We start from the raw sequence: 12,345 nt of genomic DNA, 5'->3' as shown, positions 1-12,345 counted from the left end.
CGAACACATGGAATTACTTAGATACATTATTAACGACTGCTTATTCTTCCACTTGAAGAGAAACTAAGTAAGAACTATTTGTTCTCACGACATGATGTGATTAGCTGTTCACTTACACGTCGCTGATGTTCAGTCACTACACATCATTAATACATCGTCAGAATTATGTATTAATCGACTATCAATGACACTTACGTTTTCTTTTAATGACAGACTACTTCCCGAAGTCACGATCGCCCTTCGTGCCGAAAAACAAACTCTTCCCATTGGCCCTTAGTCAGTATGACGTCATGTCTCCTGAAAAGTCGGTTGGCACTGTGGTTAACTCGAGTCTGGGGCAAGTTACTGTTACAGTGTTAGTCTAGAGAAACGGTTGGAATAAGAATGTTAACCTTGTGTAACTGATTGAATGTTCGAGGGCAAGCTGTAACGTGTGCTCCATTTCTAAACAGCACGATAACTATATAATTAGTTTGATTATATATAAACTCTTGTTGCCTTAGTTTGACAGATACATAACACGGTCATAATACTAACAGAGAAGGTATGATACTATAGATAAAATGAAAACAATGCTGGAAAGATATCTTGTCGCTGACCAAGTAACCGAAAGTTGTTCGTGAAAACCTGTGTTAATTCATCGACTGACACTAACAAAAAGGAATAAAACGTTAAAAGGTAAGATAATTGCTTTTTCGAACGTCCGTTGCTACATTGCTAATCAAATTTGAATTTTATATGTGTGTGTTGTATTACCTCTCTCACTCTCAGAGTCAGAGTGTCACGCAAAAAAAAAAAACAACGACGAATACCTTCAACTAGATCTTAACTTATCGGCTGTTCAAGTCTGATTTTTATGTAGTTCTGAGGAGTGCTGTGTGATTCGTTTGTAAACAATACAACCTACAACTTACAGGAGCTTTAACTGTTTGAACGAAATTAAAATTCGTATTGAATTTAAACACGTTGCGAAACATATTACTAGTAAAATGTTTAAGGTTAACACAATAAGAGAAATATGGCAAAAGGCTTATTTATATCTGCAGAGTGTATTTTTTGGAAAATATGTAAATACGTTTGATACGTGCAGTAACTGCTTAGTCACTTCCATTGTTAACTACAAACAACGATGTCAATGAGGCTTAGCTTCTTTGAGTTGCTAAAGAGTTTCACTGACAGAGAAACTTTTTGATAAAGCTTAAGAAGAAAGGGGCCAATTCTGTTAGAAGATGGAGAATAAAGCCGCATCATTCTATACATCAACAAGTTTGTTGTGAACGACGGAGAAGGGGGATGATTGTTGTAATAATAATAGATATGTGTGTTTCTGTTGAGGCCGAGGTGCAATGTGAATGCATGTTTTTTGTACCGTGAGCACTGACTAAACAGGTTTACACAGTCGTTACTCATGGGTTGATGCGTCATACTGAGACATCGTTCTTCGAAATCCGTTACGCCTGCAGTGCTAATAGAATCTGATGTACTTTGTTTCACGCTATATTTTTATTTTTTTTTACATGATATAGATTTAAAAATGTCAGTTAACTAGTTAGTGGCATTCTGATTTTTACTTTATATAAAGATTTCATAATGGCCTGAAAATAAACACTCGATAAACATTTTGTTTGTTGTTAAGCACAAAGCTACAAAATGTGCTATAAGGCTGCGTCTACCACGGATATAGAAACCTTGTTAATATATTCGTGTCAAAGAGATGGACAAAACTTTTGTTTGTCTTACAGTAATTCAAAATTGTAAACGGGTGTACCTGAATTCTGTAGACAGGTGTACCTGAATTCTGTAGACAGGTGTACCTGAATTCTGTAGACGGATGTACCTGAATTCCATGACCTTTTGATCTGGCCGTTTAGTTCAGTAAATGTTATATAGCAGACTGAAATTGATTCAACAATTTTAAATTCAAATTACATATATTTTTGGAATAAATCGTGTGTTTCTAGTAAAAGTATCAGGTAACGTGCGATGTAGGTTTCATAACTTTGTTGTTTTACATGGTAGCCAATAATCATTCACACCACATCGGTTATTGTGTGGTAGAAAGTAAAACGTGAGGAAATGTCATTACAACAGTATTACGTACAGAATTTATCATGCAACTCTTATTTTGGGGGAAGTAATTTTTTTATACAGTTACAAGTTGACCCAAAATATTAATACTTTTGGTGCTTGGGATTTTTGCTTTTTTTAGATCTATTAAAGCTAATAAAGAACTGGATTGAATACTTACGATAAGGTTGTGGCGATCGTATATCAGTCATTATAACAGCTACTAGACTATACAATCACCTCAGTCTAAATACTAATAATTTAAAACTAGATGGCTGAAAAGTTCTTATTGAGCTGTAAAATTCCACTGGGGGTGCATTTCAAATTTCACTAAAGAAGATAAAAAAAAAGAATCATTGTTTTAAAACCTATTACACAGGAACTGAAACCTATTACGTACGTGACGAAACCTATTGTTTCGAAAATTATATGGCGGTGTTTATCTTAATATATCAGAGCAATTTCAATTACATACAGAATTTTTAGGTGTGTCCATACAATGACGGGGAATCACAGACAAGAATCGAATCAAAACGTTTTTGAGGAAAGTTATGTTTAGTTGGGCGAAGGAGATGAGGGGGGGGGGTCTTTTGTTAATGTTAGTGCAAGGAACTCGCCTTGCTATATTCATTCTCGCTTTTTACAGGTGACCGCCCCTTTTAAAATTACAGTAGATTCGTCCAGCCTTTGTGAAGAAGAACGTGAAAATAATATGTCAAGGGTGGTGGGTATATACCAGCTTTCATGCGGACAAAACGTTTAACAATGAACGAACTGGCCTCTGACACAAACACGTAGACGTTTTATACATGATTCTATGTGTATGTGTATATACTGTGTACATTTATAGTAATAATAATAATAGATAAAAAAACATCCCGCGTAAAGTACGAAAAACAAATCATAACTTCAACTTATATTATTATGCGTGATCTGAATCTGTGGTCGTTTTATTTGTTAAGGACTAAGTGTGGAGATGAGCTGTGGTGAAAAGTAATTACATAGCAACTTGTGCATGGATGTAGTACATCAGTGTATTTAGACGTGTCAAATAAAACTGTATATATTTCTGCAGTATACGTTACTCTAACATAGACTTAATATATTATTTGGCTGTCGCGAATTAGAAAATTATAGTGGAGAGGAGTGGCACTTAGAAATTACGCAACTTTTACGTGCTTTGCTGCATCTGATCTGAAGCTGTGTAGAAACGTCTCTGTTTTTATTTATTGGGCCGAGTCAGAAATTGTGTAAAAACATCTGTTGATTTGAACTGGTTCTAATCCGAAATTGTGTTGGAATGTCTTTGGGTTTTCATTGGTCCAAGTCAGAAGTTGCGTGAAAAACATCATCTGCTGATTTTAATTGGCTCTAATTCGAAATTGTGTAGGGATGTCTTTGGGTTTTCATTTGGTCCAAGTCAGAAGTTGTGTAAAAAACATCATCTGCTGATTTTCGATTGGTTCGAATCAGAAGTTGTGTTTGTTCGTTCTGTTCGTACCTGCAATAGTCGTTTCTAATTTTGAAGTGATAGACTAGAGTGAAGACACTAATCAAAACCACCCACCGCCAATTCTTGGGCTACTCTTTTACCAACGAATACTGGGATTGATTGTAACATTATAGCGCCCCTACGGTTGAAAGGCGAGTACTGACGGGAGAAAAGTTGTGTGAGAACATCATTTGTTGATCTTGGTTAGAGTCAGAAGTTGCGTAGAAACATCTTTGTTTTTCATTGGTTTTTATTTGAATAGTATAACGAAATCTACAGGAATTTATTATAACCGTAGATTATCTGGACATTAGTTATGGTAGCTGAAAGTTATTTTTATAATATTTTTATGTTTCGAAGTTCTTTTTCTCCATGGAATAACAGATCATTATTACTCAATCTATTGCCATAGTGAATACTATAGAAAGTAGAACACGTAGGTCACCAATCTGAAATAGTAATGGGCAAAAAAGAATCAAAGTAAAAAATCATCGTATCAACCAAGTAGATGTAGGGTAAGCATTTTTTACTGGAAGTCAGTGGTAAAGAGAAACGCAGAATATCCAACTTCTTAAAATTTAGTCTTATAAATGACCAGAAGATTTAGCCCCTGGATAAACATTTATGTCGTTCAACGCTTAGAAAATTAAAATTCAGTTTTATAAACGACCAGAAGATTTAGCCCCTGGATAAACATTTATGTCTTTCAACGTTTAGATAAACCTTGTAACAAAATTGTAACTTGAAAATACAAAGATGACCCCTGAAATATCCAAATTTCAAAAGAATTAAACACAACTTATTATATATGATGGTAGACTAACGTTTGTGAGACCAGCTACAGTACCAGAGATACATATATGGACTTCAAATTAACGTGATCGTGCATCTGAGGCTTTTGTAACGAACATTTTCTTAGGTTCCTGGAACTCTAGTAGTATGACGTCACAGCTTGCACAGTGCTTGACGCCTTTTCATATCTGCTTATTTAAACGGAAGTTTGCGCTTAGCACTTGACGTCGTATGTGTCACACGTGGGTTTGTTTAGTTTGTACGTGTGGTTCTAATGCAGGACATAATCATGAAGAACGTGTGTAGTTTTATGAGTCAGGGATCCATGATAACTTATGCTCTTCAAAAACATTCAGCCAAAATAGAAAGCGATTTCCCAGTGTTAATTTATCCCACTGGAATTATCGTGTTTCAGTTTATCTGCTCCATTTCCTATAAAAGATGTAATCATCAGAAAATCCAGTCTCTCGATAATACACACTAATACTAATGTTGTTTGCGGTATATTTAGTTATTGATTTTTCTCGCTAGGAGGCGATCCATGAAAAACAAAACAAAAAAGAACTTGATACTAACTACTTAGTTGATTACGATTTGGTTAAGCGAAGTTTGCTAGACAAAAATGGAAATTATTTATTTACAACAAAAAAAATATGATGATCCACCCAATGATGCAGGACTAATTTGTAACATGTACTGTTGTACTACGTGTGACGTATCCGTCATGTACCGTGGTACTACGTGTAACGTATCCGTCATGTACGTTGTACTACGTGTAACGTATCCGTCATGTACCGTGGTACTACGTGTAACGTATCCGTCATGTACTGTTGTACTACGTGTAACTAGGTCTTCAGAAGGTAAATGCACAAAAATTCATGAACTCCTTTATCTTTCTTCGGTGATCACTTTCTTGCTTCTGTCTATAAATAACTCAAGAGGCGTTTTGAGGACATCTCGATCTTAACCAGGGCCAAGAAAAAAACCTTTGAACTGGCCACGAGAAAGCCAACATCGTTGATCGGGTCAGAAAAACATCCAACATCGTTGCGTAGGCCAAGAGAACAGCCAACAGTTCCTAGTTATATCAGTGCACGGATTATTTCAAATTATGTAACGTGTACAATTAGATTACTCTCATGTATTATTGTACTACGTGTAACGTATCCATCATATACTGTTGTACCACGTGTAACGTATCTGTCAAGTACTGTTGTACTACTTGTAACGTAGCCGTCATGTATTATTGTACTACGTGTAACGTATCCATCATATACTGTTGTACTACCTGTAAGGTATCAATCATGTATTGTTATACTACGTGTAACGTATCAATCATGTATTGTTGTATTACTTGTAACGTATCCGTCATGTATTGTACCACGTGTAACGTATCCATCATGTACTGTTGTACTACGTGTAACGTATCCGCGTATACTGTTGTACTACTTGTAATGTATCTATCATGTATTATTGTACTACGTGTAACGTATCCATCATATACTGTGGTACTACGTGTAACGTATCCGTCAAGTACTGTTGTACTACTTGTAACGTAGCCGAGGGATACCTCTCATTAAAAGCTAGTAATACTAATGGCGCTAAATCAGAGATTGTTTTTGCATTTTTATCAGCTTCCAGTTACGCCAATCAGAAACAATTAACTGGAGCATAATTATAATAACCACAAGGTAACAATAACCTACCACACCTGCAGAACAGTACGCTGACAACACTGAACTATTGGAAAACAAAAACGCACTCTGCACTTTAGGGATGTGTGTGCGTTATAAGAATAACGGTAAAATCCATTATCCAGTCTGACAAGAATAGTTAAAGAGATGGGGGTTGGTCGTGCTGACTAGCTGCCTTCCGACAGTGTATGTAGTCTATCATTTCAAAATTAGGGACAGCTATGCACAGACATTTCTCGTTTAGCTTGGCACGAAATCCCAACAGACAAATCAGTAACGTCACATCAGTACATGTATGTGGAAACTCTCGCGCTATAACTGTGGGGCGAAAAGTATACAGGTGTGATGATTATAGAACATACATGTAACTTCCAGTTATTAGTGGACAGTTTACTGTTAATATTGTTGTATTCTAGATAATTCAAAATCCTTATAGTTTAATCCAGTGGTTACAACAACAGTACAAAGAGACGGATCACTTGATTTATTGAAACGTTTTCACGATTACTGCATTTAATATGCTCTTACAAGATTTTTAAGAAATGTTCAGGTCATTCATGGTGAGGGAAAGTTATAACGGAAAGAACATGGTGCAAAGGGAGGGAGGGAGAAGATTTCACAAAATGATTGTAAGAAGGATTTCCTGATAAGATTAGCTACGAGAACATTCCAAACACTGAAAATATAAAATAACTATTCTACTTATTAGTTTAAGTTGTGTTCGTGTGACCTTTATGAGGACGTAATGTCTAGGATGCATCCATCGTGTTCAAATGTGCTTAAGAGGTTCGAGGTTAATTTTGTGATCCCATTAGCTGTCCACAATGCAGCAGCAAGTAAAATATGCTTACCAATGTGAGGTTAAGTCTGGTAGACGGCGAATCCCCACCACCATTTAGGTCCTATTTTTTTCAGACACCTCCAAAACCAGGGTATTTTTTATATATTCCTACCATGTAGCTTGTATCCTGGTGTTATGGTATTGTCATAAGCTGCATTTTTTTGTTGTAAGTTAAGATTAAAGTATATTTGTGATAGTAGGCCTAGAAATATCTAGAACCAGGATTGGATATAAATACGGGTGAGTCAGCCAAGAAGTTAGGTAAGCTTGAAGAGTGAATCAGTGAAGCATAGATAGTTAATCAGAGAGTGTTTTGTTTTCAGTTGCTTTATCGATCAGACGTGAAGTTATACAAGTATGTTTACTTGTTATGTTAGTCGACGTATTTCCGTTTGAGCGTCATTTGAAAAGTTACTTAGGCCTACAACTTGCAAGTTACAAAATGTACAAGCCTGTGTGGAAACGTGGACTGGACTTTGAATTATTTTCACCAGATAGTTTAAAGGAACCCTCCAACGAAAGAACAACATTACGACATTATGTTTCGTCATTATGCTGCTGAGTATTTAATTTTGTTTTGAAAGAAAGCTTAATTTAATAACTAGATATACAAACTATTAAATTAACCGTGAAAATTTACTGGAAATAACAACTATTAAAAAAATGTATTCAGCATCTCGTTTTGAATGATCATTCTAAGGATTCTTATCAATTTTCAAGTAAATCCATGTAGCAATTCGCGAAGCTCCGAAACACTCTTCACCCTCCATATAGGGAAAATGAAAAATTTACAAAATGTAAAAGCAGATTCGTGGTTTGAACGATACCTTAAACGACCATACAAATTTTCTTGTAGATCCAATCCTGAAAGCTCTACAGGCCCTTTTGACTTCCACATGGGGTTCCAATTGGAAACTTTCCAAAATCAACATTTAGATCATGTTTTGAATGGCTCCTTACATGCTAATATATTAAAGTAACTGCGTTCAGTCAAATCCCTGATCCCTCGTTTTTGGATTTGGAATCCCCTTAATTAAGAGTTTTCTAAAAATTATTTTTCGTTTATGTTGCAGGGGGGTCAAGAACCTACATGCAGATTTTCAGCCGTTTTGTCCAAAAGTTAAGTTGGCACAGACACACGTACATTTAGAAATTACTTTATGGGCATCACAGTCTCATCGCTCAGTAAATTTGAGTCCATCCTTCAGTGGTTTAGCTGTAAATATCTGGGTTTATGACGCTAAAAATCGGGTTTCAATTCATGCTTAACAACAGACGTTGAGATCCTATTAGTTATTCTATTGTTTATGAAGAAACACGTGTGGTTTATCGCCAGATCTCTTGTTAAAGGGCCGTTATTTGTGAAGGAAATAAAAACAAATCTTCTAGAAGGATTTTTTTGTTGTTGTTTTAGTGCAAACCTACACAATGGGCTGTTTGCGATCTGTCTACCACAGGGAATCGAAACCTAGATTTCAGTGTTGTAAGTCCGTAAGTTTAACGCCCGTCGTTAATCCACCGGCGTACTTTTAGAATGAACTTGTACAATAAGGTTTATGTGATAAATAGTGCATAGAAAAAAGTATTTAGAAGATAGAGAGAGACCCGTTGATAAGGGTAACCTGTCTTGTGAAGAGGACTTACCAAACAAGTAACAAAACCCAGCCTGAGGTGTTTGTTTTCCATAAAGGGTCATAAGACCTCTCCTCTACCAACACAATTTACAACACGAGTTATGAAAAGCGTAAAGTTCTAACAATTTAAAGTTAAAACGTTGAAATTATTAAAATAAAGCTTCAATTAAAAAATAATAAATTGAATCTTTCAGAAAATGATTAAATTACAAACTGGGGGGAAATAATTAAATTACAATAGATAAAACTGGGGAAATAAATGAAATTCAAAGTAGAATGCTAGATACAAAAACACGATCAAATATTGACAATAATAAAACAGCATTAATTATATAAAATATACAAAAGTTAAAGTTTATTTTTTAGTTTTTTGCTAAGTATAAAACATTGATTGGCCCTGTGGTAGAGCTCTGCATTCCCCTACTTCTAAGCTATGGGTGCGTTATAAGAGTAAATCAATCAGTGTGGCCGGTGGATGGGAGAATGCTGCTTACTTGTCACCTTCAATCTGGCCAATAGATCAAAAGTAGAATTTTGTTTGTTTGTTTTTAAGCGCAAAGCTACACAAGGAGCCGTTTGTGCTGTGCCCATCGCGAGTAGCGGAACCCGATTTTGAGCGTCATAAACTCTCAGACTTATCGCTGAACCACCAGAGGGCTTAAGATTAGGGATGGTAGTAGCTTTGCCATAAATATAAAAAGTATAAAATTTATTAAGCAGATCTTTAAGAATCTTTTAACATTTATTTGCTGAAGTTGTTGATATGAACAACTTGTCTTTTTAACATATTTTTAAACTATATTTCGATGCACTTGCCTGTATCTTGTAAGATCTGTGATTTTTGCTACTGTCAGGACTGATGTACAAGTAGCAAGCCTTGAGAGGGAGTTATTTAATATGTTTCCAAATTTTATTCTTGAATCAACCTATAAACGAGTACCAAAATCTTAACCCTTAGAAAAATTCATAGAAAGGATTTATATGGAAAAAACTGGTAACCCACTGGGGTCCGAGTCCCCTCGGTGGACAGGGCGCAGGTAGCCCATTCTGTAGCTTTGCGCTAAAAAGAGCAGACTAGTAAATAACGGACACATTTTATGTTGTTTCTAATTTTTTTTCAATCCTGAATCAGGAACGAAAAAGCACTAACAATTTTAGCTCAAGAAAGGAAATTTTTTAAGATGAAAAAAAACGAACCAGGCCATTTTTGTTTTTAAATTTAGGAATAATTTTAGTTTGATGGTAACATCAGTTACTTAATGACGTATTTTATTTACTTACGTTTATTGTGTAGTAGTTTAGGGTTTCCTGTTGTCGAGTCGCTTTCCGGGTCAGTCGTTTGGCTATCTGTGCTCTGCCCACCACGGGTATCGAAATCTGGATTCTAGCGTTGTAAGTCCGCAGACCCCGGGTCAATCAAAAACATTTTGTTTGCGTGTATTGTTTTTGTAGTTAAACACAAAGCTACACAGTGGGCTATCTGTGAAGTGCCCACTATGGGAATTGAAACCCAGCTTTTAGCGTTGTAAGCCTTCATAAAGAAATATGAGATGAATGTCACATTCCTCCATTATAATAACAATATCAAAAGCCACTCATACTAGAAGCATTCAATAATCATTCCTTTCTTGAAGAGGAGACCCGGCATGGCCAGGTGGTTAGGGCGCTTGACTGGCAATCCCCATTCCACCAAAGATGCTCGCCCGTTTAGCCGTGGGGACGTTATAACGTGACGGTCAATCCCACTATTCGTTGGTGAAAGAGTAGCCCAAGAGTTGGCGGTGGGTGGTGATCACTAGCTGCCTTTTCCCTAGTCTTTCATTGCTAAATTAGAGACGGCTAGCGCAGATAGCCCTCGTGCAGCTTTGCGCAAAATTCAAAACAAACAAACAAAGCCTTGAAGATTGAAAGACTTGATAGTCTCTTAATCCTAACCGGTTAGCTGCCTAACAAGAAGGAATTAACGAATTATAGGTTTTGACACACAGATTCTCCTTACTTGCTGCTTTGTACATTGTAATCTGTTAATCAGTTTCAACAAGGGTAATCATTAATGATGCCCTACTGCTGGAATTAACCTTTAACAATACAAGAATATATCAAAAGGCATACCTTAGTGTAAATGTTTATAATGTCCTTGGTAGCTCGAATATAGAATTCATAATAAAGATTAAGAATTGTATAATTAGTTTTTATTTGAGATTAAAATGAAGTAAAGTTAGCTTTCAAACGAGAGAGTTTAAATCATTTTAAAATCTAAAAACAGTAAACGTATAAACATTGAAACGGTGAAAAAATAAAGAATAAAGACAGTAAAAAATATATTAGATTAATATTAAATAATTTTAATCCATAAAAATCTAGAGAAAAAAAATCAGAAAGTTGAAACAGATTTTTTTCAACTCCTATGAAACAATGAAAAAATGGATATATTTAGAGATACAAAAAATAGAGAACCAGACCAATAAACCGCGAAAATAAGTTTACACTCCAAGGTTTAAGTCACATAATAAAAATCTGAATAAAATGTATTACATTCATTACTAAAATCTTAAAACTTCGTGGATGGTATTTTTAAATGCTTTGGATTTTCCAAAGTATCACTTTGATAAAGAAAAATATTTTTTTTGTATTCATTGTACCTGTAGATACTATCCGTGTATGTAAAATGTCGATAGGTGTAGATTTAAGTATTCTAACGGCTAACAGAACAAATGTATTCCGTACACACCTTCATCTTAAATTAAAAGTTTTGTTTTATAAAGTTTAGAGTTGACTTGTGTTACAACAAATAAATGTACTAATAATTCTTTGTAAGTGTAGTTCGCTTTTATAAACCAGTTTCATAATATTTTTAACATAGATCTTCCAGGATATTATACCATACACTTTGCATTACATAAATACAAGCAAGTTTATTATTCAGTTTTGATTTCCGTTAATTTTGTTTTTGATGACGCATCTTATAATTTCTTGTTTAATTTATTTTGTTGATTAGTTTTGATCTTTTAAACAATATAACCCGTGTCTTACGCAGATTAAAGGAACATCCGGTTTTGTACATTCACTAAGCAAGTTTAGTTATAAGTTCTGTAAATGTTTCCTAGCTACACGAAATTATTTTCCACTTACTCAGGGTAAGATATCACCAACAGTGAAATGTATGAGGAAAATCCTTTTTGTAAACAGCGTACAGCAGAATAATAATCATTGGATAAAATATTCATAAGTTTAATTAAAATCTTAATCCTCCTATCTGTACTTAGAAAGTTGTTATCTGTTTCAACATCTGAGGAGCTAACGTAACTTTAGAGATTTAACATTAAACTCCTATGACGTAATACACGCGTCTAAGAAAGCATCAGTGGTATTACTAGTATTATTATTGTTATTTTTGGATCTATTTGTTACCAACTGAACACAACAATAATAGTTATTTACTAATTATTATTTTACAGATAATGGTTTTTCGTTTTGATAAATTTTATAACCCTAATTTGAATATAATTGGGTTAAATAAATTAAATATAATCGGTTATTTCTTCTCACTTTACTGCCTTATAACGCTAATATTCGGGGCTCAATTCCCACGGTAGGCGCAGTGTTGATAGGCCATTGTGCAGCTTTGCACTTAAAATCAGTCTTCCGTAGCACTTCTTGGATTGTTTAAGTGGAGAATCCTCATGTTATATGTTGTGTTAAACTTGCTCTCGTGCCCGGCATGGCCAGGTGGATAGGGAACTCGACTCGCAATCTGAGGGTCGCGGGTTCGAATCCCCGTTCTACCATACATGCTCGGCCTGTCAGCCGTGGTGGCGTTATAAT

The 12,345-nt window shown here is 35.2% G+C and overlaps 1 protein-coding gene across 2 annotated transcripts in view; it reads left to right on the top strand.

The window, feature by feature from the left end:
• The first annotated feature begins 361 nt into the window (after window positions 1–361).
• LOC106478683 overlaps window positions 362–12,345 on the top strand; it is a 28,179-nt gene continuing 16,195 nt past the window's right edge. The window contains exons 1-2 of one of the 2 annotated variants that reach the window (XM_013939244.2): window positions 362–678; window positions 8,653–8,659. The gene's annotated coding sequence lies outside the window, so the exon portion shown is untranslated. The remainder of the gene's footprint in view (window positions 679–8,652; window positions 8,660–12,345) is intronic. The other variant, XM_022382333.1, reaches the window with a different exon arrangement.

The sequence above is a fragment of the Limulus polyphemus genome, unplaced genomic scaffold, assembly GCF_000517525.1.
Source record: "Limulus polyphemus unplaced genomic scaffold, Limulus_polyphemus-2.1.2 Scaffold241, whole genome shotgun sequence".
NCBI classification, from domain to species: domain Eukaryota; kingdom Metazoa; phylum Arthropoda; class Merostomata; order Xiphosura; family Limulidae; genus Limulus; species Limulus polyphemus.
The sequence above is the reverse complement of the archived record's forward strand: the minus strand, read 5'-3'. Positions and strand labels throughout refer to the sequence as shown.